General features: G+C 44.7%; 1 protein-coding gene across 3 annotated transcripts in view; it reads left to right on the forward strand.

Moving 5' to 3' along the window:
• Positions 1-6,127: 6,127 nt before the first annotated feature.
• The window catches only part of CDON (cell adhesion associated, oncogene regulated), a 120,825-nt gene continuing 99,856 nt past the window's right edge, over positions 6,128-27,096 (forward strand). The window contains exon 1 of one of the 3 annotated variants that reach the window (XM_085647398.1): positions 6,128-6,743. The gene's annotated coding sequence lies outside the window, so the exon portion shown is untranslated. Of the gene's footprint in view, positions 6,744-6,814; positions 6,833-10,842; positions 10,973-27,096 lie in introns of those variants that run through there. The other 2 variants (XM_085647400.1, XM_085647399.1) reach the window with 2 other exon arrangements.

The following is a 27,096-nucleotide window of genomic DNA, read 5'->3' on the forward strand; positions in this document are numbered from 1 at the left end:
GCTCCAACATAAGATCTATAGAGGTAGGTTTGGTAAGGGGAGTACAATAGAGCCAAGACCAGGAGTCTTCTTTTTCCACACACTGGCAGAATTTAGGGGGATATTATCAAGAAACGGCGTTAACATTATCGCCGCTTTAGCGGCAAAAAACTGTCACTAACGCGGCGATAATGGGCTTGATAATATGCCCTTGAGTATTCCCATAGAAGCCCATGTTCTGGTGTCAACATGGGCTTCTATGCGAATTCTCTGCGGCATATTATCAAGCCCATTATCGCCGCTTTAGCGGCAGTTTTCTGCGGCTAAAGCGGCGATAATGTTAACGCCGTGCTTGATAATATGCCCCCAAGTTACGATACACTGTGATAAATTTGTCAAACAAGGGAACTCCCAATATCACACAGTCAACATAATCTCAGAAGCATACGAATTCATATCTACCAGAAAGAACCATAAGGACTGTACCTGCTAATGTGGCAAGCCAAGAGACCAGTCCCAGCCCTGCCTCTTCCGGGCAAAGACAGGCCCACCCCTAGCCCGGGCTTTGCCCGAGCACGTCTCATGCTGCAGGACTACAGCGTGCCTATCAAGGCAAAGAGAACCCATCACAAGTGTGTTAAGGCAGGGAGTTCTGGGACTGGAAGTGCCCAGCAGCTGTGATTGAAAGCTGAGGCTGCTCTCCCCTCCCCTCCTCGCACCGAAGCACCAGGACCAATTGAGGCAATGTGAACTGTGCAAATATCGAATTCCTGCCCCGAGTCACGGGCACAGCTTCAATACGATGGTGTAAATCAATTAAGGCATTTGTGAGAACTTAGCATCACAAAACAAGTCTTGTGAGCTTGAAAGTGTTGAAAGATCCCTTTACAGTTGAAAAAGGTGTTGGTGATTTTTTTCGGCAAGTTTAGTGTTGTTTGATGAAAATGCACAGAATTTGGCAGACATTTAGCATGTTCAGCTCACTCTTGGTATTTTCAAATTCATGCAGATTGATCAAGAGGTGCAATATTAAAAGAGAGAGGGGTTATAAAGTGCACAGTTTTGAACTGTGATACTGTTTCACAATGTACATGAAAGTAGGCAAACCTTTAGCATGCTTAGTGTTCTGTTGGTATGTCAAGTTTTGTGCAGATCAGTGAAGGGGGGTCTTAAACAGGAGGTCAAGAAATCTTTAATTTGATAATAACTTTGTTGCTACTGTTTGCAATTTCAAAGACTGTTAGCATGCTTAGCTTATTCCTAATATTTCGAGTCACATGCAAAACTGTCATGGGGAGGTCAATGTTCAAAAGGGGGTTCCAAAAACTGTTCTTCTTGGGACAGGAATGCCCCCTGCATGGTGTGCAGCAGTGTTCCCCTTGTTCGGAGTGCCCACCTACTAGTATCTGGTACCTCGGTTTTTATATTAGCCCTAGCCTCTCCCTAATTTAGTCTGTGCACAAAGGCCTATGACTGTTCTTTGGCTTGGAGGAGCGCATCAAGTGTACCCTCAAGTTAATGACAGTGAACTACTGTTCCTGTCGTAGGTTTAGAAGTGTTTCCAGCATACAGTGTTTTCTGAATGCATAGTTGAGACTGACCCTTTTTAGGGCTCGCCTAGGCAGCGCTTGCGCTGTCTCTTCAAAACATGCTGTATTCAGGATATGAGCATAATGCCCCACCCTCATTCCACCCATCTTTTTAATTGGCTCCTGTGCCTCTCCTTTGTAAATGGTGGCTTTTCATTGGTCAATAGGATTAGTAGTTTCTTCTTGTAACTTCCCATGAGGACACCCCCTCTTATAAGTTTCGTTACTCCCTAGGTCTTAATTATAGCATCAAGGAACTATTTTCGTAAAAGGCTTCAGGAAAGTCACAGACTTGGTCCTGGGCTAGGCTGGCAGTGCTTAATTCACTCACAAAAACATCTCCCATTTATATGAGACTGTCTATTAATTTCCCTTCATCAGCTCCACACAGTGTAGGACCTGACCCGGAATTAATATAATAATTCTTATGTCACATTTCAAAGCTACTAATTTTATATATGGACATAGCTAGTTGATTGTACTCATGGTACTGTCTTGCATGCAATGCATTATGGGTATGGTGGATTTACCATATCTTCTGCAGGGTGCAGTACCATATGTGGTCAAAAGAGGCTCCCTGGGACCTCTTTTGGCCACATATGGTACTGCACCCTGCAATATGTCTAGTTTTAAAACATTGGCATTTATAATGCTAATAACTCCAACTTTGCAGGGTGCAGTACTATATGTGGACAAAAGAGGGCCCATGGGACCTCTTTTGGCCACATATGGTACTGCACCCTGCAACATGGCTAGGTAAAAAAAGACATTGGCATTTATAATGCCAATAACACCAATTCCAACAAATGCGAGACTGATTGCATTTTCAATGCAATAGGTTTAGCATTTGAGCTGTTGGCATTGAAAATGACAGTGTTTTTTATTTATGCTTGTTTATACAATTGACAATAGTCCTATGCAAATATATTAATTCCACTGCAAATAAAAACAAAACTAAACTTTCTGCCCCACCTTTTTAATTGGCTCCTGTCCCTGTCCTTTGTAAATAGTGTTTTTTCATTGATCAATAGGCTTGGTTGTCCCTCCTTATTACCACCTTGTAACCTCCCAGGAGAACACTTCAAGGTACATGTGTTGTTGTTCCCTAAGTTTTAATTACAGCCTCTACTTCTAACAGGGTTTGCAGACAGGACACAAGCTTTGTCCTCTATAAAGCTGGCGGTGGTTACTTTACCCACTAGTACATCACACATTTATATGAGACCTTGTATTAAGTTCCCTTCATCAGCTCCACACAGAGTAGAACCTAATTCGAAATTAATTTAATAATTCTTTTGTCACATTTCAAAGCTACTAATTTTAAATATGAACATAGCTAGTTGAATGCACTTGTGGTACTGTCTTGAATGCAATGCATTATGGGTAGGGTAGATTTCCCATATCTTCTGCAGGGTGCAGTACCATATGTGGCCATAATAAGTCCCCTGGGGCCCCTTTTGGCCACATATGGTACTGCACCCTGCAACATGTCTAGATAAAAAAAACTGGCATGTATAATGCCAGTAACTTCAACAAATGCAAGACCAATTGCATTTCCAATGCAATAGGTCTCAAATTTGTGAAAGTTAGAACAGTTGATGTTGACAATGACAATGTTATTTACTTTTGCTTTTTTATACCATTGGCAATAGTGCAAAGCAAATATAATAATTCCACTGCAAATAAAAACAAAACGAAACATTCTGCCCCATTTTTTGTATTGGCTCCTGTCCCTCTCCTTTGTAAATGGTGGTGTTTCATTGTTCAATAGGCTTAATAGTACCTTCTCAGAACTGCCTTGTCACTTCTTGTAACCTCCCGTGAGAACACTTCCTGGTACATGTGTTGTTACTCCCTAAGTTTTAATGACAGCCTCAAAGCACTGCTTTCTTAAAGGGTTTACAGACAAAACACAAGAGGGCTTATTTACAAGTCCCTTGCGCCACTTTTGCATCTATTTTAACATGGGAAAAGTGATGTAGGATTGATGTAAGGGGCTTGTAAACCTGCCCCAAGATTTGCCCTCTTTAGAGCTGGCAGTGGTTACTTCACTCACTAGCATAGCTCACATTTATATGAGACCATCTATAGAATTTCCCTTCATCAGCTCCACAAAGAGAAGAACCTAATCAGGAATTATAATAATAAATTATTTTATCACATATCAAAGCTACTAATTTTATATATGGACGTAGCTATTTGAATGTACTTGTGGTACTGTCTTGCATGCAATGCATTATGGGTAGGGTGGATTTACCATATCTACTGCAGGGTGCAGTACCATATGTGGTCAAAAGAGGTCCCCTTGGAACCTCTTTCAGCCACATATGGTACTGCACCCTATAACAAGGCTAGACAAAAAACATTGGCATTTATAATGTCAATAATTCCAACTTTGCAAGGTGCAGTACAATATGTGGCCAAAAGAGTTCAAATGCGACCTCTTTTGGCCACCTATGGTTCTGCACCCTGCAACATGGCAAATTTATGTTTTGATTTTTAAAACATAAATAAAAGGCATTGTACTTTACAATGCCAATAGCTTAAACTTGCGTAAATGCGAGACCTATGGAATTGCAAATGCTTGTTATCTGTGTCACTGGAGTGAAGGCCTATTGAACCACAATGTGTAAAGTTTCTGCATCAGTATGCTAACCCAGATCCTTCCCTGGAAATGTTCTATTTGCGAGAATAAAAAAAATCAGTGTATATATCATACTCTTGCGTCAAACTTTCTGCCTGATCCATATATAGTACTATTTGGGTATTCTAGAAGCATGAGAGCTATTAAAAAACGTGCACAGTATTTTATATCTGTTATAATCGTTATATTGTTCAAGTGTTTCGTTGCTGCATTATTGTGTTAAAAAATGTTACCTCTCATTTATTGACTTTCTTTGAGTTTACTTCCGTAAAAGAACACATTTCCTGTTACATGGAAGTGATGTTGTTTGTCTAGTAAATCCTGCAGGTTCTCAATTTCCTTGAATGTCAGCCCCTGTTTCTGAAGCGTAGTTCAGGCAAAGGCTAAAAGTAGCACAAGTGACATCACACACCATTTGACCACCTGTTGCATCACACGATTGACCCATTGAACAACCATTAGCCATTCAAGAATTTCCTATTTATTGCCCAGAGGCTAGATGAATGCACCAATGTGTAATGAAATAAACACAACATGACTTTTAGAGCTGGGCCTACTTTCCTGTCCTGTTGCTCTCTTACATGAACATTAAGACAAAGGATAACAAAGGTAGTGCGAGGGATATCGAATGGCAAATCATTCGCAGCATCTTACCTCTGACTGAGGTCAATGAGTGTTGTAAGGTCACCATTGATATTCAAATCATGTGCTCAATTTCAATGATTATTTGTTTTTAGTGCCAACATGTTTCCAAATGTGGATTCTATTTCAGGCTACGGCAGTGACCAAGCAAACCAACACCATGAATTTTGATGAAAGACTGAACGAAGGGTTCTCATGTAGTATCAAGGAGTAGAGCTTCAATATTCTGTGTGCTATAGAGCATGGCCATGAACAATCTTTCCTCCTGGCAGCAGGAGAGTGGTCACCTGTACTAACATTCTGCCCTGCAAACACGGTAAAGGTATTATGTGCTATGAAACACAATTATGAACAAGTCTAATACCTGATTGAACGTGCTTAAGCTGCCCCATTTATTAATGACTTTTCAAAATTGTTTTTTTCGGTACAAATTTCTAAAAATCTCGCGAAAACTTCTTTTGGTGTATGAAACCAATGCTCAGTGCTGGCTCAGTGTGTTTAAGAATGCATCATATGCCACTGATTGCTCCTGGCACAACAACCTGAAACTTCAATCCCTACTCGGTCGGCCAGTGAAACATGTATTAAAATACATGATTTGTGATCAACTCTGTTGAAACCCCTTAACGTATTATATAGTGTATCACAACAATGAAAGGAGCACCGGCAATTCATTTCCACTTCTGGGTCTGAAAATGGTATTGCCGTTACAGCTCAAAGTGTTAGTACTCCATGCAGGGGTATAGTTGTGCCCCTGTTCACATTCTGTCTGTCTTCCCTTTAAATTGCTCATCCCCTTGGGTCCCCTGTCTGCAAGCATTGCCTCTCCTTCAACAGCGCTCGTTGTGTATTTGCTATCCTCTCTGGACTCCAGTGATCAGTACCCTGAGCTTTCCTCTCTGCTCCCAAGCCTGTCTGACTCCCTGTCCGGTGGGTTCCTGCCTTTCTACGATTCTCCTTCAGTTCGTGAAATTAAAAGGAATGTGGAGGATTCCAACAAGGATATTTCTGAGGGGTGAACGAAGAACTATAACTAGAAGCAGGATACCTGTGAGATGCATGAGTACCGTACGTAGGTCCGTGGCTGTATGAGTTCTACTGAACAAAGAGCCTCTTCCTTAATTGGTCGCATTTAATCAGAACTACCTTTCAGAAATGTCCCAGTTGGCTCCCCTTATCCACTGGTTTAGTGGTATGCTCGAGAATCCTGGCTTCGCATTGGCTCTGCCCGCTCCGTCCCGTCCCTCCCACGGTCCCTCGATTCTTTCCCTTTGATTTGGCCTTAGAGGTTCTCCGGAGACCACGACCAGCGGCACGAGCAGCAGCGCGAGCCCGCTTTTGTGGTAGTAACCCGCGGGAGCAACAAGGGTGCGCGCGTGCCCACCGGAGCTGCAGGAGAGCCCTGCATTCACGTGCTGTGGCCCCCGCTACACCGGGGTCCCAAGCTGAGGCTGTGAGCAGCTGGACGCAGGAATCCGGAGCACAGTTGCAGGCAGCCCGGCTCGAACCTAGGCAGCACCCGCCACGGCTGTGGGCGAAACTCGGGGTATTACGAGGTCCAGTCAGAACTTTGACTGAGAACCCCACAGGAGCACAGAGTTCAGTCAACAACCTGGACAACTGACGGGTGTAAGGCACCCGCCCGGAAGGACCCGCTAGAGCGAGCCCCTGCGTGAGGAGGCGCCTTGGGTGGACGGCCAGGAACCACCGGGAAAGGGGAGCGCCTAGGAGTCCGAGTTCCATCGGAGAGGGACGGGAGCATAGGAGGAGGAGTCCGGGGCAGGGAGAGGTGAGGACGGCCCCCGCCTCAGGTCCCGGGTCCATGGAGGGTCCAGTCCGGATCGGCACCCCGCGGGATGTGCTTCTCGGGTGCGGAGAGCACCAGTGAGGTGAGATCAGGGCCTGGGAAGGAGTTTGTAGAACAAGAAGCAGAGATGCTCTGATGGCTGAAGCTCGTTTGGAGCCTCTGTTGAACGAGGTGAGATCGTTTTGCTTCTGGTGTGTTGAGGGTCTTATGTTTGGGGCAGTGAAAGGTGTCGGTAGAGCTTGAAGGGGAGGGATGTGAGGATGCACCACAGTGTGTTGCGGTGGGGAGTAAAGAAGGGGCTTATTGTCTATTTGAGAGAATTTTGTGTACATCCTTTCTACCATATATGCCCGTTGGCTGTTCATGCAGACTAGAGCCATATGAGTAGTTCCCTTAGCGAATAGCCCATGCATCAGTGGGGAAGCGTCTCTGTGAGTACTCCAGCAGGCTGAACGATTGAAATCTTGGTGAGGCACAAGGTGATTCTGCGATGAAATATAGATTCGTGTGGTTTGGAGGTAACAAGTAGGTACAGTGTGGTGGATCTCATGTGATATGGGGGAAACAAATCAGTTCAGCGCCGTCGATATCGGTTGATTTGCATATAACCAGTAGTTAAAGGGCAGTGGATCTCAGGTGTCTTGGAGGTAAAAAAAAAAAAAATTGGTTCAGGTTGGTGGGTCTCATAAGGTCTGGAGTTAACAAGTAGGTTCGGGTTGGTGGGTATCGGTTGTAGGTGTGTGTGTATTTGATTCCCTGCCCAGGAAAGGTGCTGGGGGAGTGTCTGCAGGAATCGTAGCGCGTGGGTGCTAATGCAAACGGATGAGGCCCCAGAGGTGGTGATCCATACATGGAAGTCTAAATGCTGCCTGTGCCGTAGGAAGTGGGGTGTGCTGGCTTAATTCTGAGGGGTCAGTGGGTGAATCACTATTTTAAACACACACACTTGATTGCACATTTGCATCCAGAATCCCAGTGAGTTACTACTTGTTAGTGTTGAGAAGAGGGTTTTATTATTCTTGGGGCCTCGGCCCTGTCACAAACAATGCGCTCGGACACCATCTCCTGGCCATACATAAACACCGTGCACATTGTATCCTCGCCCGTCCCAGCACTCTATTCTTTCCCATCCGAACTGCGACAGTATCCCCACTACTACTTCTAGCATTCACAAGCGCCTCCAGTGCACACTGCATACAATATTGAATAAACTATGCTGGAGTCCCCATCTACCCCCCACCTCCTCAGTGTCCTGACCCAAATGCTGCCTCGCATCACACAACCGGTGTGAACTTGGTATCTTCTTCACATAGTAGGAGTTTCTAATACTACCCTACCTGCGTCACTCTTTTTGTTCCTGTTTGCTGTTCGCTGTTCTAGTGCTGTGTAGTGGCCAGAGGGACGCACTGGTGACTACATAAAACTGCGAGAACCCGGAACGGTGGGGATGGCTGTGGGATTCAGTGAGTATCTACTCAGTACGTGTGGGAAAGGTCCCTCTGCGCGCCCCCCGGCTTTTCAATCAGGCGGGTCTCTATCAATTTAGCTGTGACTTTCTCTTCCTGGGGTGTCATCCGCACGAATAGTCTTTGCGAATCGAGTTGTCTGGGTGAGCCCAGGTGTGAACAGCACCCCGGGGCAGCATTGCAGGTAAGGTATTGGGTTAGACGGATTAGTCGATGCTTCCAAGGGCCTCTGGCGTGGGTGCCCAAAAGAACAGCAGAGCAGCTCTTTTACTTTTAGAATGAGATTACACGCCACGGGCGCCTGGAAGCTTCATACGCAAGGTGTAGTGCTGCAAAGCAGCCCTGTTGGCAGTGCTCGTTCCGAGGCAGGTCCCAGTAGGAATAGCACACCCGTCGCCGGTTTCCCGCCTCCCCTTGGAACAGGCCGCTAAAGTAAACACGCGCCCTAATTCCCCAATTTGTTTACAAGCAGCGCGCTGAGCCGGCTTCAGACGCCGCGCAGGCAGGCTGCTGAAAGGCTTTTCCTGCCCGTGTCTGACAGTCCCGCTGTTGCTTCCTTGGGCGGTGAAAATCCCCCGAATCCAGCAGCTTTGTTGGCCTTTTCATGTCTCTTCCGCCTCCTCCCTCGTGGCTGCAGGTGCGCTGGCTTTGAAGCGGGCTTTTGTTTGGAAAGGGGCCCCGATCCCTGGGGCTCGCCCCACGGCCTTCCTGCAAGCGCCAGGGTGGAGGTCCCTTTAAGTAGGTGTTTTATCCCGGCGCCTAGAGGCCCTTGGAAGGGCGGTATGACGCTTCTTTCTTAAATGTTACTTTCTTTAAGCATCAGTGCGCCCGTAACACTCGTCCTAAATGTCTTGTGGTGTAAATTGCGGAGAATAGTTATTGTGTGCAATAAACACGAAGGGGCCGAAGTCATTGGTTAATACCACAAAATGAAGACGGGAAGCTATCCAAGCCCTCTACGACCTATTTTAACACTCTCATTCCTTTCCCTTCTTTTAACACCCTTTCCCGTTCTTTCGACACTCTCTAACCTTTTTTTTACATTCTCTGCTCATCTTTTGACACAGTACTCATATTTTGACACTCTTGTTCATCTCATCTTTTAACACTGTACGCTCTTTTGAGACTCTGCACCCTGTTGAGTCTAGCCTTTTTGACACTCTGCACGCTCTTGACTAGTATTTTTGACACTCAGTCCTACTTTTGACACACTCTGCCCTATTTTTGACACTCTACCTCCTTTTGACCCTCTTCTTGACACTTTGCCTGGTTATCTCTGTAAGGCCTCCACGCCCTTTGTTCTAATTTCTCTGTATCCAGGAGCTCTCCCATAGTTTTGCTTCTGGGCGGTTGTACTGGCCCCAAAACCTTTTATGTGCCTCGCAGGTATGTTTTCCCTGTACTTTCAATGTTTATTAGATACTTCGCAGAGTGTAGCCATTCTGCCGTTTATAAACGACTTTGTAATACAGCTCAAAGGCCTATCTTGCACTCCTTTGCCCCCACACCCCCTGCACAGTTCCATTGCGACATCATTGAAGTAACTAATTTCAGCAGCGCATTGAGAGCTCCCGTCGGTTCAGTCACACTCTCAGCTGGTATTCCAGATGGTGACAACCACTGCGTTGGCACATGGCCTATGTTTTTGAGAAAATTGAGTTAACGTCTTGTATTTAATTTTGTTTGATGTTGTGAAAACTTTCACTGTAGAACCAAACCGGGTCGGTGTTGTCAATGCCACCTGTGCAGTGTGAGCGCACTGCTGTGCCAGATTGTGTTAATGCTTTTAAATTGGTACCATGTGCCTGGCTGTTTTCATGTGACAGTTCACACCTCTTTGCTTATTGTGGAGGGTTTTCATGCACACGGACGCATGTCTTGTTGATCCTTTCTCCTCGTTATCAGTTTACATGATTGTTGTGTTTGTTTATAGCTAGAAAGTAATTTGCGGTTGTAAGCAGTGTGTCGGTTACCAGTTACAGAATATGGCGAAGACAGCAGTTTTTTTAAAAATCTTAAGTGCAACAGAAGGGCACACACCTTTAGAGACACCTGTATAAAATAGCAATAATATGATTTGTAATTGTTGTAGCGAACCCATTGGCACCTAAAATCGAGAATATTTCGTGTATGTTGCCACTACTGGGCTCACATTTGGATAAAATGAAGAACATGGCAAATGCAGGTTTGCAGATGTGTTTAATATGTACTCCACATCCATTTTTTCGTAAAGGGTAAAGTTGTTTTGTCTATTTTTGGCATTGAACTTTAATAAAAAAAATGTCACTAGCTGTGACGTTTCAAAAGTCCACGGTTGATCCCAAATGTCCGCCTGTCCTAAGTGTGTGAAAGATGTGTGGCTAATCCTCCCCCCTCGGCCCCCTCCCCCTAATCTCATGATATTATTAATGTGGCTTTTTAAAATCAAACTAACTCTGTGGGGCTGAAAGGGCGGCAGACAGCGCCGTGAAAGGGGCCGCCGCTCCCCTCTGGATGTGATTAAACGGAACAGCCTCGGTGCCCCGGAGCCCAGCGGGGGCCCAGCGGGGGCCCGGAGATCTCTTGATCCCCGAAGCGGCTCCGGGGCCCTGGGAATGCCATTAGCGAGCACCTGAGGAATGCCTGCCCGGCGGGAGGGGGCGGTGGCCCGGCGGGAGTGGGGGGGGGCCGAGGGGGGAGGCAGGGCCGCCGCTGCCCATATGTTTGCAGATGTGAAATGAAGGCTCGGCTTGATAACGTGTCTGCCAGCAGCGCTGGGCTCGGAGAGGGCTTTATTCATGGCCAGCTGCGGGCTGCACTCCACTGGGGCTGTTTACTTAGCAGCCTCTGGGCGAGCTCCCCTTTGGTAAGTTGCCGCACTCAACCTGCACCGAGGTGCTTTTTTAAACCTGCTCTATTCGCCCTAAAAGCCTTTTTTATTGACTATCTCTGTAGGCTTTGTATTGTTTTTATTTCTGTTTACTTGTGAATCAGGTCATCCTTTAGTAGAACAACTGAAAATATAATGTATTGTGCTTTGCTGAATTTTACTTTTAATTCTACTTTTCATTCTTCACTCAGCAGTTTTAACTCAGCAGTGTTATTTATGTGTATATATATATATATATATATCTTGTATTTTCTGCACATTTAATTGGAATGATTGTGTTTCTTCCATGTTTTAAAAAGATGTGCTATGCGACTGCTAAAACAGAATGCAAAGCGTTTGGCTTGCATCGGAGCGCATTGCATGGAATTATTTTGACGAGTTATCGTTGTGAAGATTGTTATCATATTAAATAATCGTGCCTGTCTGTACATGGTCCGTGGGGACAGCTTGGGGTCTATTCCTGCCACTTAGGTGTTTACTTTCCCTCAAAGTCTGTAACTCAGATTCTAAGTAGAAGCTTTGTTTGCGTAGACGTGTAATTGCTTATTTCTGCCAGTGGATCCGCTCTCCTTTTGTGCACCCCTCTTTTAATTTTTTTCCAGCTGCTATCCGGACTTTTCAGTCGATGATTTCCTTTGCGACCAAAATAAAGTCACGCGATGTTTTGATTCCCCTGGTGTTGTGAAGGCACCAGGAGAAGGCAAACTAACACGTTTGTTGATGGTTGTTAAACGCCTGACGCAAGTTAGTTGCTGGAGCCCCAGTGATTGATTACTTTATAGGTCCCCACAAAACAACGATCACATTACTTCCCCTTCGGGCCGCAGATTTGTTCGTGGTGTTCTGCTTTTTTGCCTCTCTGCCTTTAATAGCGGATGTTTTACAGTTTTCATAAACCCGCAGTTATTTGCAGGAAAACATCGGTTGTCATTATTTGGAGGAAAAGGGGCTTTTTAAGACCTTCCAAGCAACTGCTTTCATTGGATAAATGTGGATTTGTCTTGTCTGATGCTGTTTATTCGCGGGGTATTCGGGAGATCTCATGGCTATGCGCTGCTTGCGGGTTCTGTCAATTCTGTTTGATTTATGTCGGAAATTGTCCCGAAAAAGGTGCATTTGGCATTCTTCTTTCGCGTCCTTTCGACGGGATGCAGGGTCATTTCATGCGTGAAAATTAGACTGGATCAAAGTCGATAGCCGATTGTTATCCCTTTTATGCCTAAGGTGAGGCGAGTTTTGTGCCCTGGAATTATGGAGACTTGCTTTGTGATTGCACTTTTTAGGGGGTTCGCTGCGCACTGAGCAAGGTTCGCGCAGTGTGCTTCACCTAAAACAAATTGCTTTGAATGAAAACACACAAGATCTTGGTAGAAACACGTCTGCTCTGTAAAACAAACGTTTACAGTTTGCACGACACTTAAGCGTGCAGAATGGTATAAGTGACAGATCTTTGCCAGGGACAGGTCATGCAGAATTGTAAGAATCTCCCGAGCCAGGATATCCAGGCCATAGATCTGCAAGTTACATTTTAAATATTACTTCCAGTCAGTTTAACAGAAGAGGTCAAATCGCGCCCGTTTGTGCGATATAAACTCAGATTTTTCAGCTGCGACAAGAAATCTTATTCGAGTAGCGCGCACACAGTCCACGAACTTTCATTAAAAAATGGAGCCGACTCAGGTTTGTCAAACATGTGCATTTCTTTGTCTACAATGTTGCGAGCCCAACAAACAAACGCATCAGCTCGAGAGCGGATGCGTCCTTCGGTTCAGAAACGGCAAACGCAGTACGAGTTTATTCAGGCACTGTGTCTGGAAAATGTCAAGCCTCCATGGGCGCTGCAGTTGGTACATCCCGGGCAGGCCGCTGTGCCATGTCTCATGTGGTGCCTGGCCTGCGTGCCTAGGTTGTGGTGGTGGAGGCCCTCGTGTTTTGACCTGCGGATTCTGGGCCTGGTCGTACTGTCCCACGCGGAGCCCTTTGTAGCTGTGTGCTCAGTGCTCGTGACCCCTCGGTGAAACACTATCATTCGACTACGTAAGACTTTGAGGGCCCGTGAACATGAAATCCATTCTTGTGTGGACGTGGCCTCCTCCACACAGCGCTGTCGGGAGTGGCTAATAATTTGCCTTAAAGTGGGCAGAAATGGAGAATTACTGGTATTGGTGACACTTACGGCGTCTCCTGAGGGGGTGCAATAAGAGCAGGTCCGTGCCAGTGTTCTCAGTTGGCACAAGGGGCATTGCTTCGTTCGCTGCCACTTCTAGCAGGCGACCCCCCTAATGTTTCTCTTGAGAACGGCCTAAGAGGCGCAGTGCATTGTGGGGAGAGAAGTACATGTATGAGGATTGCAGGTGAGTGAACCGCCCCTCCCACTCGGGGTTTGACTCGGAGTCCTGCCCGGTCTGACCTTTGAGTGCAGAACCACTTTCTGCTACAACAGGCTGTGTCTTCCATGAACCCCCTTGTGCCAAGAACACTGGTCTGCTGTGCAGTGTGAGTGGTAAACGTTGGACGCAGGAAGTGGAAAACCCAGCAGGGAAATCAAAGGTATGTGGTTGTCACTTAGTTATAAATGCAAACTTAAAAAAATAATTTGTTGTTAAAGGTACTCTCCTATGCTGTAAAGTTCTCAAACCTTCACCTCCAAACTTAACAGCGACGGTAAAATACCTTAACCTTAGCTTGCACCCCAATTGGCATAACTAAATTATACTAAAACCAGTCGTTAATGCTATACTCACCCTGAACATCGCTCAAAACGTATTCCAAAGCATCACCGTAACATACCTTATCCCTTCCATAACTCTGAACTTCACCCTGCTCATCGTCCCCCCTACTCGGACGTTATAACCTCCACGCTTTCTAATATTTGTCAACTTGCCCCCTTTTTTTTCTCCCTTAAAGTTTTTTTCATATTAACTGTTTACCTACATTAAGTTTAGAATTTTATTTTCATGTCTACTGCCCATTCTTGTGGCCTACCTTCTGTACCAGGGTGTGTTGTAAATTGAATGCAATGAATCTTAAATGAGCTGAAGGAAAATGAAGTCCGCCGGTTGAAACATGGAGCAGTGGTTTAGAAGATTGTGTATCTGATCCAAGCTTCTAGGTCAGATTTTGTAATATTTAGCAAAGACTGCCTGTCCGCCACTTAGCACTCACTCACGTGCCCAATGTGTCAGCCTACGACTTCTTACATCAACAAAACAACTTAAGCAGAAAACATCCTATATCCAGGTCCACCAACCTATGTGGCAATTCAGTACAAATTTATGGAATGGGTTAAATTATGCAGCATAATGTGGCACATTCTGTAAGAGTGTCACTGGCCGTGTTGTTGTTTTACAACTATTAATAATGCATGGACAAAGTGTTATTAGTATCAGTTGTGTACAAAAAGTCATGGGTGGAATACTTGAATCAGGCTCAACCACTTGTAATGGATTATGCTGCGTCCCAGTCATCATTCTTTTGCCGTTCTACTTCAGTTGTCTCTCCATACCAGAGGCTCAGCTATTTGAAGTATTGTGTAGTGTGAATGCGTGTAATGTGGACTATGCACAGGGATACTGTACACCCCGAGGGTTGTACAACAATCGACAGCTGTTTGGAGGACAGGTGTGCTCACTCCACTTGGTTGCATAGATAGATGCTGCAGTACAGCAATGGAAATTGTTAAAGCACCGCGTTGATTTTATTATCTTTTCTCAGCTTTTTGAACAGGTTTTTGCTACTTAAATCAGCTGTAGTTAGAGGTTGTACAAAGTATTTGTGCAACGTCATGACTGATATTCATATAGCATTTATTAGATTAGGAGGTTAGTCCATTGGATACTGGAGGTTTGAGGGTGTTAATGCATCAAGTGGCTGACATGGGAAGACCCTGTGTGTGTGCTGGAGATCCAGGGGTGTTCCAAAGGATGCAGAGATACAGGAGGGAGGGGGCTTCTTTGAGGTGGTCGGAGGTGTCTATACTGCTAAAGTGTTTGTGGCGGGGCTTCACAATCTGGTACTGGTTCTTCGAGACCACACTGTGTTGTGTTGGTGAGGCTTCTGTCAATTAACGCTACAGAATCCCATGCTTTGAAGGGCGACAAATCATGGATGGCCCACTGTAGTGTGGGCTTCCCAGGGGAGTGGCGGTGTATTTCCACATGCTCCAGGGAATTGTATCACTCCTAAATACCAATCCACTGTGCAGCAGGGAACTACTAATTACTTGTGTAGTGGAACTAAACTCATTCAGTAATCACACATGCCCCGGCCCTACATGGACCCCAGACAACTTATGAGCTGCTGTTCTCCTCTGTTCCTTTCAAGTTCTGCAGAGCCAGTACTTGTTCAGGGCTCTGGAAGGGTAAATAAACCCTCTGTGGTAATCGGTCCGAGAATAGAGAGATGGCTTCTTCCTGGCATATACATTTTGATACCACAGTGTGAGTGATAGATGTGTCCTGGTGGCCAAACTACAAATAGTAGATATTTATAAAGCAGATCTACAGTGTGCTGTGTAGTAGTATCCAAAATCTTTGTGCTTGCAGCACTCCATCATACACCCGCAGCCAGGCACCATCAGACTGCAGAGTTAGAAGTGTGTAAAAGAAAGAAAAAGCAATCTATGCACCCAGAATCTACGGCAGCTTCTCAGGATCCATCAACGCTGCTCCATTCTAGGAAGAGTTGAAGACTCCCCTCTTTAAGGAACACAAAATCGCAATGCATTACCAGTCCACAAACCAGCTACATTTCCTATCACTCATTGACTTTCTGCTTCTCTTTGAACCTACACAAGGCTCCACTGCCTTCTGGCTAGGGTCGTGCTATAGAACTACCACTTCCAGACATCCAGTCTCGGCGAGCTCTACCCACCATACTGTTTTGATGCCGGCCGTCACCAGGAGGGTGCAGCCAGGGCGAGCTGATCCGATCCTCACTCTAGACGGGACTCCCGCACCTCAGCAGACAGCAGTGGTGGAATGGAAAACCATGGCCCCTGTAGATTGTTTGGAGACCCCTGAGTCTCACATATCTCACAGATATTCATTGGCCTTGAACTGAATACAGCCCCCCTCCCCCCCGAAGGGTGGGGTCCCCACGGAGGGCTGGGACCTTTCCTCATCACAGTGGCTGCAGGGGCCTGTTTTTCACACCTGGCTGACAGAATATGAGATATACATTGCTCACAGTGAGATTAATTGTGATTTCAGCCTCCGGATTAGAGGTGTTTCCCGCCAGTGGGTTACTCCCATTTTTTTGGTAGGAGGGGGGAGGACGAATAGCTTTCTCTCCCTGCAAAAAGCAATAGGGCAAGAAAGGATGAGCCGCCACGGTGATGGATTTCACTGTCCCAAATACACATGAACATTGGTGAAGGGGGTATTTGGAGGGATGCGGAGACAGAGGAGAATCCGGTGAGGTAGGATAGAGGCAATGTCACTGTAGCCGAAACTATTTATTTGTGATACACTCAGGTCACTTTCATGGTGCAAGATTAATATATAGCTTGAATCTGCTGGTGAACCTGTTTCTAAGTAACGCTTGATTTGTGAGTGCACTCATTATAGGTTACTAGGTTAATGTGTCGGCTGTGAATCACATATTTGAATGCTGCTAGGTGAACACGATCTTTCATCCTTTCAAGGTGGATAACACTTCTCCTGCATGGGTCCCTGCTCAATATTTTGCCCGGGGGACTACCAAATATATCGAACGTTCTACTGCCCCGTTCTCGAGTTAAGGGCTATTCCTGTAATGCCACCAGTACAATATCAGGTTGGTCTTTGAGGTGAAGGTGTCTTGTCACTGCGTGCCACAAACATTTTCCGTAGGCCCCAGCATCCTGATAACCCACACCACATCGAACGTGAACCCAAGATCCTGGCAACCTCTGGGTCCTTGAGGTGCGGGTTCTATGCTACCATATGCACACTGCTTTTCCTTGGAGTCCAGATCCATTAGGGCTGGTGGCTTGTGAGCTGGGAGGGGACTTCAAATTTCTTCAGTTGAGACGTCGTTATCTAGGAACGTATTCTAAATAGCAGGGAGGTGAAGCGTGAATTGGAATGGCTTGAGAGCAACATATCCACCTTTAGAGGATGAAAGCTGCAGTGTGACTTGGATGCAATGTGGTGACTTTCCCAAGTGTTAAGTCTGGCTTTGTGCACCTTTCCTTATTTTTCTGACCTGGGAATCACTACTGGTACCCTGCTGCCCTACATCTACCTATGACTTGTTAAGAATATTCCGGAGTCTGTACTGTGGCACTACTGCTCTACACATGGACATGTAACCACTTACCAGAATTCGTACTGCGACCCTCATGGCCTCCATATGGCTTGTTAGCACATTCCACACATGGACGGGGCAACCAAACACGGGAATTGGTATTGGCCTGCACATGGATCGATTTAGTGACCTTTTGGCGGTGTCATGAAGAAGCGCTGTCTTTTAATCTTTATCAATGGCTTTGCCCCCACCTGTAACATACTAATCCCTTGGTTGCGGGTTCCTTGGCACATTGGCGCCGCCTGGCTTTATACTGTCCAGTATTTAATGTGGTGCACATCCTCCCCCAGGGCTACCGAACTTCCGGTGTCGACATCCCGTGCCTTCCTGTTTCTTTTGCTCTTTAATTCTGTGACTTGAAGTGCACGCTGTCATTGGATGTTCTTCGGGGTAAACCACAGAACTTTTACATTAAATAGACAAAAAGCAAGTTTCATCACAAAAATAGTGCCCTAGCGTTTAGTCGTGAAGAAGAGTTACTTGCACAATACATTTAACGTATAAAGTGTAGTGACTGCCCTGCCACAGACTAATATTTTAGTTGGATATCAGTGTGTTGGTCTTCGGACGAAAACATGTGTATCTATGAATCGGTCATTCTAACTTTAGCTGTTTAAAAATCACAAGGGTTGCTAGGAGAACTCTTTAACTTGTATAGTAGATAGATTCACCTTGTTTGCTCAAGATTTCTTTTTGTTTAGTCTTACGGCTCATACTTACTCCCGGGTGGGGTGGGTGGTACAAGGGTTGGGGAGTTGGAGTGACTTTCTTCTGCCAAGATGCAGAACCGAGAGTGCAAATGTGAATATCCGCCTCCAATATCTCTGTACGGACATCAGGGGGGTGAGGTGTACCACTCGCCCTGCTCCCTATCGTACTTTTGGCACCAGCTAGAACTCATTTGAGCCTGCACGACTGACTTTAGCTGTGAACCGTTCCGCTTCCGCAGCTAAGCGTCGTTTAAAACCACTTCGTGCAATACTAAAGTGCCTGTGGTGGGAATTGGAACGCCCCGTGTTTGCTTCGCGCCATTAAGCCTCCCTGTACATAAATAAAGATGGCCGGGCCCAGTGATGCTCCAGCTGGTCATTAAGCCTCTGGAGGTGCAGCTGAGCGCGTGCTGCCTGCCTCACCGGTGGAGCAGGTGTCGGTGAACGATGCAGAAGCCCCGCCCCCTCGCCAGAGACCTGCCAGCTGGTGACACTTAGTGGGATTTCCAGAAAGAGCTGGTACTTGATCCCTCTTGTCTTCTGTGGTGGATCCAGTCAGAGGGTTCGAGGCAGATTTTAGGGGCATATTAACAAGGGCCGGCGATAAATATCTCAAAGCGCACTTAGCGTTTGCATATTTATCGCCGGCTATCTCTGGAATTTATTGCCCGGTTAGCGCGTTATCAACAACACGCATCGCCGAGGCGATAAAATTCCAGAGATAGGTGGGATATCGCCGTTTTCCATGGTGGAAAACGGCGATCTCCTAGATAATAGGGCCTGTGGTCTTAGCCACACAATCCACCCCCCATGTTAGGCATGCCTTAGTCAGGAATTTAACAGACGTTACATTCCTGAGTCAAGGCATACTTAACACGATTTTATTTATCGCTAACCCTCCTTGATAATATCGCAAAGCTTCCTTCGCGATATTATCCCATGTTGCTTTTCACAGCCACGCCTCTTTTGCATCTCATTATCGATGCGAGGCGTGTGAAAAAGGGGCGATACATCAAGGAATCACGCGCTAGCGTGCACTTGATGATAATGCGATAATATTATCGCCGCTTTGCGCCCGAAAACGGGCAATAGTATTATCGTCGCCCTTTGATAATATGCCCCTTGGTTTTCAACTGCTTACAGAAAGAAGTAGAACTTTGCGAGGGATGAGGCTTGGCTCCAAACCGAGGTCCAGAAGGCCCTCTCGAGCAGAAGCTAGTGCAGCCCGACGTGGTCATCATTTCGTAGATAACTGAAAAGCACACCGATGTCAGATTGACCGGATGTTCACATGAGCTGAATTACCCATTTAGCGGTGGTTATCCAAAATAATCCAGCATCGATCCAGGCCTTTTCATCTCTTGGATTTTGTGGTGCTACAAGCAGACCCCGTTTTGGTACATCTGAACTCTGCACCACATCCCTGCACTCCGGGGTCATAACTCATTGCCTGTGGGTTCTGAGTCTGTCTTTGCAGTTTATCTAGCTTGAGTTGATGAACTGTTGGGGCTGATGAGATTTGCAGACTGGCCCTGTGGCCCAATTACTTCTGAAGTCCATTTTGACCGATTCACTACGTAGCTTTTACAGTGCAGCGTTCTTGTTTCTGACCTGACATCTGTGAAGCAGATCATGCATGTCCCTCGTGATGTTTAGTTTGATGTTATGTGATGCTGAGCACCTCACAGTCACTGCTGGGCTACCCTGGGGCTAGATGGATACAACAATATAAATCTAATTCAACATAAAATAAGCTGTGCTCATCTAATTTTTGCATTTGAGTTTTATTCTGAACCCGATGGCCTTTTCCCCAGGGTACATGAAAATAGACTCCATTTAAGGAGAGGATGCGTGGAGGAGAGAATGGGGGTCACAAGAGTTTCACCTGCTCTATCTGCTAGTTTGTTGCACCTCTTGTAGAGCCTGTATTTCTACCCATGCCACTTGTGGGCTGCACGTATTGCTTTGTAAATAACTTTATGTTGAATGTCCTACATTCCACTTGATGCCATTTAGAATGGCATGAGTGGTGATTCCAAGGAGAGTCAGTCGCTTCTTTCTGGCCTGGCGACACCACCCTGCTGACTTGTCCGTTAATAAAGCTTCTTTACTGGACCTACAAGGCATCAGAAATTAACTCTGCATCAAACATGAGTGCAGATGTGGGACTTGTTTGAGAGAGTGCAAGCCCTCAAATGTGGTATTGCATTCTTCCATAACTCCTATGTTTTGTAAATAGTGCTGACCTGTAGATTGTTCTTGTGCTGAAGTACATCCTCTTCTGCACCTCTTGGCTAAGTATGTGCCTCTAAGGTCCTGTCTCTTATGAGTTACAGCTTGTGTGATATTGCAGTGCTAGGAACACCCAGTTCTATCGACAAAGCTTCCTGGCAGCATGGATTGGCTTTCCTGCATTTCTGATCAGGACTACATGTGCGCCAGATGTTGGTTTGCATTGCTCAGAGTTCGTATTGGCATTATCAATTTTCTTCTATTGCCTTCTGCTACGAGGCACAACTGATTTTGGTAGCATGTGGTCAAGGGGCACATCGTGGCCCAGAGTTTTCTTTCCATTTGCCGCGTCTTCTGAACCTACAAACGGTGTCTCTTCTTTTTCATACTTTGAGTGGATGTCCTGACATGCAAAGACCAGAAGTACATCTAATTCTCGAATTATAGCCTTCAGCCCTAAATGTTCTCCTCAAGAATTTTCTGCCAACATTAACATGATGTAGGAGCAGGTGAAGTTGGTTTTTAGAGATGAAGCTGGCTGGCTAGTCTTAAAATATTTCAATTAAAAAATGTTTTAACCAAGTACTTGAAATAATGTAGTGATATTAGACGTATACTATACTTTTTTTTTTTTTAGTTAAAATATGTTTAATTCATGTCCGAAGCTTTTGCTCAGGATAATCTGCAGGAAGTTGAAGTAAAGCTCTTGAGTGTCACTGGCCCTGTAGATTGGGCTGGGTTGGAGAAAGACCAAGACTGATTTGGATGCGGCTGGTTTCTGGAGTGGCGTTGTAGATGTAATATGAACTGAAATGTCACTCAAGCATTCATCAGTTTCCGAGATTAATTCAAGGATTAATTCCATCACTTTGTCTGTGAGGATCTCATCTAGTTCATTGGTGTTAAGTTTGCTGTTTGAGCCAGCTGCCCTTCATTGCCATGGAATAAGCCACCTGTATACCTAGGTACACCTTGTATAACTGCATGCTGAGATTGCTTAGGTCTTTGCATGGCTGATTTGGCTTACTGATGATTAGGTATAAGTGGCCCGCAATGTATGTTTGGTTGCATTTTGGCATTGTTTTTCTCAATGGTGGGGACATTGTCAAGCCACCAACTTTCTTCTTGTTTTTATACTTTAATACAATGTGTATTGATGGATTTCAAAAGTTCATAAACACGTTCATATCAGTAGCCAAAACTAACTTCCGACTCGCACTACAGTAGCAGGGTCTGGGTGCAAGCAAAAAAGTTGCGACCCGAAGTGTACATGCTTCAATGTAGGATCACAACATTTTTGGACCAAATCACAGCCTTTCATGTAAAGCTTTGGACAAAGTAAAGTAGGTTTATGTTTGAGTGTGTGATGATTGGTTGGTTGACAGGGGCATCCGTGTTTGATTTTTGTCCTTTTATTTGAATTATGCAGTCTTTTTTGATTTAATAAGCAATATTGTCCTCTATTTTCAGTCACAGCTTAATGATATGTTGACAATACTTTTAGCTTCTCATGTTTTGATGCATTGTGAAGTATCCCTATAACCCTTTTTTTTAAAAACGGGGTGTCTCCAGTCAGAAATGCAGCTTAACGTACTGTTATACCTGAAAACCTCTGCTCTCGTGACATGCTTACTCTACTTCCATGTTTGGGAAAACTCCACTCCTAAATATCTAAAACATTTTTAAGCCACAACCCAGAAGAGGCAGAATTCTCTTCCATCTATCTCACTCAAGGGCAGAATTGAATTTTAAACACCGACTTGTGTGCTCTGGCAACTGAAGACACTTACTCCATCCAAGTTGCAAAGTCTGCAAAATACTTCTTTCAATGGCTAAAAAAAGTGAGGCAACTTTACTGTCTCTGAACCACCTGAAAACTTCCATTCAAGCCCTAGGCATGTCAAGGCTAAATAAACTTTAAACTTGGAAGTGCTATTTTAACAGGCACCAACCACACAAGCAAAGGCAATAAATAGTGCAGTCAGCAGCTAATCTCATGCTTGCAAAAGAAGAAAAGAATCGACCACACTTGCTTTATATTCCAGCACGAATGACATTCAAATTGTGCTTCCTTACTGAAAAAGACTCCACTGAAGTGACCAACTCCTCACAATCTAGAAGACCCTGAATGTGGTAGTCAGTCTGTGTTTGCTCCCAGTATTTCATGTTGTGCAATAATTGTGCTCAGAGCAGTTAGTTCTTGTGCACATTTGCCAGGTTTTAAAAATGCCAAACAAGACAAAATATGCCAGATTTGTTTGCGGCAAATCTAGTTGTTATTGCTATACCTGTTCCTAACTCGGCATGGTGCAATTGCCCAAAGGTAAAACTGCAAGCTGCAGTAATGGATTAACCCCAAACAAGAAGGGGAGGCAGCCAGGTAGAGTTCAATGCCGCACCGCCTGAAATAGTCCCTGCAATAGACGGAAACCGTAGCCCACCGCAGTGGCCAGCTTCACATTGCCCACACATTTTTTCACAAGATATAGAGAGGCAACATAAACAATTATGGATGACCACATTCAACATTAAACAAATGCTCGTGGATCTTGGTTACGATGTAGTATTTTTCTTGTGTGTTTCCAGGATTTACATACAGACTATTTTATGGTGTATTATCGGTAGCCTTGAATAAATGCTTCCCTCCTACCATTAATGGCAACCCAATTGGCAATAACTATTTAAATGAAGACATCTTGATAATCTGACACTGCCCACTCTCACTTGGTCCCAGGCTCCATTCATTATGCCTTTATCCTCACCGTGTCTTTATTGTGACGTATTTTTACCTGGACCATAAGCAATCTTCAGGCTACATTGATGTTTTTTTATTTTAGAGGTCGGTGGCTTCAGTTAATTAAGAAATTAGATGTAGTCATAAGGTTCACTTGGTGAAAATAACATCCTTTTACTATGCAATTTTTCTTTCACCCGATTTTCAGCTTTCCTTAAGGATCTTCTTGTTTTTTATTATTTGCCCTGGTCTTAATTTTATAGGAAGGGGATAAACGTAAAAGGAAGCGTTGCTGACACTCAGTCCGCTTGTAGTGGTTGTGCAGCAGTACAAGAAATGCTCTGGATTCTTGTAAAATACACTTGCAAGGGCAAAACCTGTGGGAGAATCCACTGTTCCTATGTTTTGTGCAGTCTACACACCAGGTCACAACTTGTATTTTGGTGGTTGTTGAATTTTGCACGTTATTGCGTAGGCCCGTTATCTTCTCTGACGGGGTAAATTCACTGCTAGGCACCCTGCCAAATGCTTGTGTGCTTTTGAAATCCCGTGACCTTTGTGCCCGTTAGATCATAAAGAACATTTCCATTAGGAGCCCTCAGTGGAAATTCGGAAGCGTGTAATTCTCCGGAGTGTTACCCCAACCACTGACAGATCTTAAAAGATGTGGTTGATTCCCAGCACCAGCTGCTCTGAGTTACTATTCCAGCTGGATAACTCTCTGCCTGACCTAGAGTAAACCATTTGGTGATTTTATTCGTCAGTTGCACACTGTGTCCAGTTTGTATGTCTTGAAGAATGTGGTTGGTTTGAGGTGTTCTTTGTTTGAGACCTCCTTTGTACAATTCAATTAATTTGAATGGACTTTTGGTCAGACTATCGCTTATGATTTGTGGGTGTTCTGGTTAGCCTTATTTGTTTGATTTTTCTTCAATGGCTTTCTTTCCCTTCTTGTGTTTGTTTCTCCCATGGAGCATGGATAGCTGTTGTTCAGTGTTTCTGATCCGAATATTTGTTTCCTGCCTCTGCTTACTTGGGAACTACATTTTTCTTAATTTCCTGTCTGCACTGCATGAAAAGTCGTGTGTTTGTTTTTTTCCCCCTTCTCTTAAATGCTTTATAAGTTTTACATTCTTGCTCTCCATTTCCGCTGTGTATGTTGCTCACCCAATTCATCCATTGCTCTACCACCACGCTCCTCTCTTCCTTGTTTTTCGTCCTTCCCACCAGTTTATATGCCAACCCTCTCCGCTCTTATAGAATAGAAAATGTACATATAGTCAGCTGGGTTCTGCTGTCAGATCCCTCACTACTTTATTTACGTGCTCCCACACTTTTTGTAATTTAATTTACGTTTAAAAAACGATCTCCCATCTTGAAACGGAAAATGTATGCTGACAGTGCAACCCCCCTCACCCCCCCATGCCATCGGTGAATTACGAGGTGTATATATGCCTCATAACCCACCATGCAGGTACACACACTGGCAGCAGCCATTTAAAAAAAATGAAATCTATTATAAATCTAATTTCATATTGGCCTTCCCTACATGAGCTTGCACAATGACATGTCGACACCCATCATGGAATTGACTTTACCCATAAAAACTGATCATTCGATGATGGCTGTTGGTTTGGTCGCATATGATGTACCTCTGGGCATTTTCATATACATTTTTTTTTCTCTGTACTTGCCAAACAAGCACTGGCAAAGCAGCTAGCCTAAAATGTAAAGCTCAATCATAGTTGCTTTTCCAGTGCTTGTTCCCTTTTTCATTCTGCTGGAAAGCCACACTCTGTCTTCACATCTGCTGTTCTGATTCGGGTGCTTACCATGGTTATTGAAATGGAACCACTCTCTGTGCTGCATTCCAATATTATGCACTGTGGGTGCTATATGCAGAATATTTTAACACATTACTTTGATGCATAAAGCTTTCTAAGCGATGTGAATAATAGAAGTTTCTATTAACCAGTCTCAAGGTAATCAATTTATAGACCTATGGAAGGCTTAGTCCACTTTGCGCATTTGGGTTAGGGGGGCTCTAACTCTTGACCTTTCGATTACTGCATATGTCAGCAGAGAATGCTAACGGGCTGAGCATTGCGCTAAGTGAAACAGGTACAGAGTCACTGCATCAAACCCCATGCTATAAAACACCACTTGGTGCTGAAAACTGACTTGAAACGGGATTTTTTAGTACAAAAGCAGTTTAAATATACACTAGTTAGATGTAGCTTGCAAGGAAACCTCTTGGTTTTCTAAACGGTGGGTATAAACTTGTTAACAGAAGTACTTAATTTCATAATTCAGCGCTGAAATAAAATATCAAGAAGTATGTCAAGCTAAATAAACAAAAGCAGTTTTGAATTAAACATAACTATCCCTGTAAGTGCTAAATGTGGGGCATTTGATGATACATAAATTTGAGATTAGGAAAATGGTGAAAATTGTCTACACTATGAGTGATGTTTCATGGTGACCTGAATGTGGTGATGTTGCCCAACAAGTAACTTCATCAGTGTAATGTGAGGACCTCGTCCTAATTGGAAGGATCAGTCATAGAAACAAACACATTAACTGGGTCCAAAATTTGATGGAACTCATCGTGTCTTGAAGCTGGCACATTCTAAATGGATTCCTCACCGGATGAGCAACAGTGTTGATAATTTTATCACAAGCTCTGCTTGCTGGAGACTGACGGTGGCCCTTTGATGGCTTTTGACCTTGTAGATTTTTCATCACAGGCTCTTCAATGTGTAGGTCTGAAGGTAAACTTCTGCGCTCTCTGCCATTTTGGAATTATTTTTCTGTGTCACAGATATTAGTGGGTCATAGATCAGGGTGCCAATATAAATGCAAACTGCTGATACCGGGTTTTTATCTTTATTTCCTTTGAAAAGCTGCTTCTCGTTTGGAGTAATATCTGGCATTTGTCTTTCCCTGGGCATCCACATGAGGTAACCTCTAAAGACCATGTAAGGTGGCTCCTAACCCATACTTAAAGAGAAGTCCAACTGCCACCAGAAGGCATGGGCATCCTGCTCGTATCTAAGTCTCATGCTTCATTAGTTTCTGGTCGCCAATTAGTCCGTCGGTATCAAAACTCTTGGTAGCGCATTGCTTTTTAAAGCAGATGCCTCAGGATCTTTTCAGTTGGTTCACCGTTTGTGGCCCATCGACCGTAGCAAGGTAGAAGCCCTCTTGCTCCACAGATACCTGTAACACACCTATCTAAAAGGGAAGGCGTGTCAAGTCGACTCCCACTTTTCTAGCTGCATGAAGTGCCCCTAGGGGCCAAAAGTCTCAGTTGGGCTGTTCTAAGCATAAAAGGAACATACACCAAACCCACAGACGTGCTGGAATTAATTGCTACAGGGTAGTGGCAGTTATTGAATCAGCAGACAAATAGTTACTCTCTGTAACCATAGATCCCAGACTAAAGGGTGGAAGGAAAGTTATTTTTTGCAAAAGAAATATCCCGAATAACATTTTTGCGAGAAAATATTCTCCCACCAGTCGGGGTTTTGCTGGGGTGTTTTTTTTCTGTAAAACTCACTACTGCAGGCTGCATTTGCTCTCAGTTTAATTTTTTTTTTAAAAAGTAGAAGACGTGCCGAGGAACAACTTTACTTCACTTTGGATCACGCAGCAGGGTACCTCTTGGGATGCGATGGTAAAGGCAGGGAGCCATGTGTATGTGAGGCTCCTGGGAACTTTGCGGCTCTGCTCACTGTAGCCAGAGTTTTGGGTACACCTTTTTGCAGCTTCCCATTTGCCTTTTTCTTTCTAAATTAAACGTATTTTGGTGACTTGGCACATGACTGTACAAGCCACAGGTCGCTTCGCCCTCAGTCTCTAGCTTGTGGGTAAACGGCGTCCTAGAAGTCGGCAACCTCTATACATTTTTTATTTTGTTTTTCAAACGTCATTTTTCTCTTCGAATTTACCTTGGTGTCCTCCTCACGAGCCTGACCCGTTAACATATATGGGCGGGCTAACCCTGACTGTACTTGTGAGTGATGTAAGCTTTTTTCCCTCCTGTTGGAGGAGAGGCAGCGAAGGGCGCCCGAGAAGCGACAAAAGGCCTGCTTTGAGTTGAACTAACCCCGCTTGTGTAGCGGTGCCCCCTCTCT

Source organism: Triturus cristatus, chromosome 3_2 (genome assembly GCF_964204655.1).
Source record: "Triturus cristatus chromosome 3_2, aTriCri1.1, whole genome shotgun sequence".
NCBI lineage: Eukaryota > Metazoa > Chordata > Amphibia > Caudata > Salamandridae > Triturus > Triturus cristatus.